This window comes from Lutra lutra, chromosome 1 (assembly GCF_902655055.1).
Source record: "Lutra lutra chromosome 1, mLutLut1.2, whole genome shotgun sequence".
In the NCBI taxonomy this organism is placed as follows: Eukaryota; Metazoa; Chordata; class Mammalia; order Carnivora; family Mustelidae; genus Lutra; species Lutra lutra.
Genome location: NC_062278.1, coordinates 50850734 through 50854805, shown reverse-complemented (window position 1 = coordinate 50854805; position 4072 = coordinate 50850734). Strand labels below are relative to the sequence as shown.

General features: G+C 36.8%; 1 non-coding gene across 1 annotated transcript; it reads left to right on the top strand.

Moving 5' to 3' along the window:
* The first annotated feature begins 331 nt into the window (after positions 1–331).
* LOC125089576 (U6 spliceosomal RNA) lies at positions 332–438 on the top strand. Its single transcript, XR_007123979.1, has one exon. It is a non-coding gene; the product is annotated as a U6 spliceosomal RNA (small nuclear RNA).
* Positions 439–4072: the final 3634 nt, after the last annotated feature.

The window sequence follows — 4072 nt, the reverse complement described above, 5'->3', positions numbered from 1 at the left end:
GGAATAGTGTATCTGCCTCGACACCACACTAGTGACTACAAATGTACTTTGACTAGGAAATGGGTTATGCATATGAAATCTCATACTCAATCCCAAAGCAGACACTAGATAGAAGGAAGAGTTGTTGTAAGGGTTGAGGCAGGAGAGAGGTTCAGAACCTGCCCTCTCAGGAGCTCTTGGGAGCATAATTTAGAATACCAAACAATACACACTCTTTCCTATCATCTTCAACATCCAGGCTTAAGATTGTAAATGGGTCACTTGCTCTTAAAGGTGTCTAATGCTAATAGCAGAAGACCGTCCCAGGAAGTCATCTCAAAAACAAAGGGTAGTGCTCGCTTCGGCAGCACATATACTAAAATTGGAATGATACAGAGAAGATTAGCATGGCCCCTGCGCAAGGATGACACGCAAATTCGTGAAGCGTTCCATATTTTTGTGTGTCCCTGTATTTTCACACACACATCCCCGATTCCTCCCCTCATTCCTGCCTCTACATCCCTCCCCTCAAAAAAAAAAAAAAAAAAAAAAAAAAAAAAAAAAAACAAAAAACAAAAAAAAAACAAAGGGTAGCCTGAGCTCCAAGAGAGAAATGACCATCAGATTGAAAAGACAACAATTCTCCAATTCTCCTGATCACACACCCTCTGAGGGTTCCAGACCATGGCTGATCACGCCAAATTTCTTCAGCACTTCTCCAGCCAAAATGTGAGAAGGGATAGCTATGATCTGATAGCCACCTACATTAGCTTGCTCAGCCCACCTTAGGCCATGCCTATAGACCTTTGGGAATCAAGGCCCTGTGAAAACCTGGCTCAGTATGAACGAAATGATAGCCTTGGTCCTTTAATCATTATTTATAAGCTACTAGTTTGTATAGTTCTTAGTAGATGCTCACTGCATAAAGGCGTGATCCACAACCATACAATGTGCTGAGTTTCAACCCTGTTCTGCCACTTCCCACCTGCATAACGTTGTGTAAGTTAATTAACCTCTCTAAGTCTATTTCTTCACCTGCAAACCAGGAACACAACAATAGTAAATACCTCATATATTTACTGTGTGGCTTACATGAAATAATGCAAGTAAAATGTTTCACAGAGACTATCACACAATAAGCACTCAATAAGTAAGAGCAATTTTGTATTTCTATCATACAGAATTTGTTTCTTTCTCACATCTATTATTTATTTCTTTAGAAAGTTTTTGGATGTGGGGAGGAGGAATATGAGAAATACCATATAAACAATTTCTCTGATAGAAAGTTGAGATACATTAAGGAAACAACCTAGGGTATATAATATTGAAATAACCTTTTACCAAGATAAAAACCAGTCAGTTTTGAGTGATATACAATTTGATGGACTTTATGAAAGAGTTATTACGTAAGTCTAATTATCTAACCTTCCATGTTGTGTGGTCAGCATTATTTGTTACCAGAAGTCATTCCTGGGTTAATCAGGGATTAACTGATATGTATTAGTAATTGGTATGACACACTAAGGCTTCTACTCTCTTAAATAGAGAAACTATTACAACCAGAGTGTAACAACTATTACATTTTCCTGTCCTTACCCTGCAAAATAAGGTGCCCAGCCCATTATGCGGCTTCCTTCCACCCCCAGGCCTAGAGCTTTTCTCAGTGGTAATGGTGTTAAATCTTCATTATCTTGTGTCTTAGAAATGGCTGTGAAACTTCAAAAGAAAGTGTAAATACCTCAGGGAGATCATTTTCAGCTGATAACTATCTAGCCATTTATTTCACAAGAGACTAGCCTTATCAAATTCTTGAGAAGACAAATATTGTAACCTATTTTTATATGGAACATTTCCTCTGTGACCATCAAAGAAATTCAAGCATTTCCCAGGGGCCAACATTACTGCCTTCTTTCATCTGGCTCAGGAGCTAAATGACTTACCTGAGGTCATACAAATCATTTTGTAAGGCCAGAAATAGGAACCCCCTTTGGATTCCCACCCCATGGTTCTCTTCATCAAGTATCTTAGTTGGTTCTTCACTTAATGAAATGGGATGGAAGTGGGGGCATGCTGAGTTATTACTGAACAATCTTTCAAATCCCGATTGAAAAGATACAGGATACATGTGGATGCAGAAAGATAGAAACTGCCTTACAGAATGAAAGCCAAATATTAGGAACTTTGACATTTTAAAATTGTAATCTAAATATTTGTTAAGCAAGGGTTCCACAATTGAAGTTAGTATATACCTTCTTAAGATTATAACTTTGAAAGATAGCCTTCATATGGTTTATTTATAAAATATGTATTATATTTTAAATGTATATATATAATATGTATTATATTTTATATATATGTATACACAAAGAATTGAAGAATATATATAAATATAGTAAATTGCACTTGTACTGTAGGATTCCACATCCCCTGCTCTTGTCCCCAACCACATTTTCTTTTTAAATTAATTACTAAAGCCCTCTAATTTCACAGCATGTGAGTGAAATATTTAATGACCACTTTTTCAAAGTCAAAAGATCACTCAGAACAGGGGAAAAGTTTTGCCTTCCCATAGTTGTTATTCAAAACAAATGATAAGGGTTAACAATAAATCTGTGAGTCAGAGATTAATGCTCCCAAGCATATCAACTATACCTTTAGAATCTAAAAATAAACCAAACACTGAACTATGAAATGCTCTTGGCATCAGTGGAAGGCACAGTAGTCAACTGAGATCACTTTATAGCCCTCCCATAACTGCCTCACAGATAAACCTGCGCTGTGGTCTTTCATGTCAGTACCATAAAAATACCCCTCTAGACTTCAGAAGTAGTCACCTGTTAACAACACAATACACTAAATCCTTGTAAACTATGACTCCTATGACCAGCCATGGGCAATATAAATAAAACCTCATGCTCTGAATATGAAATAAATTATGTAGACTCACCTAGAGAAAAATTTTATTTCTCTTTTTTTTTTATTTATTTGACAGAGAGAGATCACAAGTAGGCAGAGACGCAGGGAAGCAGGCTCCCTGCTGAGCAGAGAGCCCGATGTGGGGCTAGATCCCAGGACCCCGGGATCATGACCTGAGCCAAAGGCAGAGGCTTAACCCACTGAGCCACCCAGGTGCCCCTTCATTTCTCTTTTTAAATTGACATTAGTTCTTTTTAAAGAATTTCAGTTTGAACCTAAACTACTGAAAAATATCCTCTAAACTAGGAGTTTATGCAATTTGGAATAAATTCAATAAAATCAATCCAATTGTTGAATATCTAGTTAACTAGAGTCACCTTCTGTTTATCTTGGGCTCTAAAAACATAGTCTCAAGTCGCTTGTCATAAGCTAATGTCACTACCCATTTTTCCATCTGGAATTTAACAGCAACCACAATAGCTCTTGATCGGGAGGCTTTTTCCCCTCTTTAGTTACACTTCAAATAAATACACTTGCAGGCAAAAAGTGATTAATCAATGGAAAGAGAAAATGGGCCCCAACTTTTGTACATACCTGGCCTATTAAAATCTTAAACCTAGAATCAGTCTAGAAACTCTGTGTGGACAGATCCTCTGGCACGATACAGCTCATGGATCTGAGATCTTATGAGATCTCCCCCACTGAACTCATGTTCAAAAACCAAATAGAGATACACACTTCATTTGTGTATAAGCAGAATTATGGCTCTATAACTCACCAACTTGGGAGCAGAGCCATAATTCCTAGTATTTAGTCAGTACAAACAAGAATTAAAAAATATTATTTCACCATGGAGCACTAAATAGAAAAGAAATAGAAATGTTAACCAACCTGACATCTCTGTATTGTAATATATCTAGTTTATGTTTTGTGTAAAATTAAAAATTTTAATGATTTTAAGGTAAGAAATAAATTGTGGAGAAAGGTGATACCTTGGAATTTCTACCTGGTGGCTGGTATTATTCGGCAGATGGGGAGACTATATGCACAATAAAGTGGGTTTATAAGGTCTAGAAATTCCCTAATCCAATATATTGGGAGCAATCAATTGAATGATGTAGGCTGAGTGAATTTAGATATATGAATAGCAGTCCAGTTAACACAAGGAAATTATTCT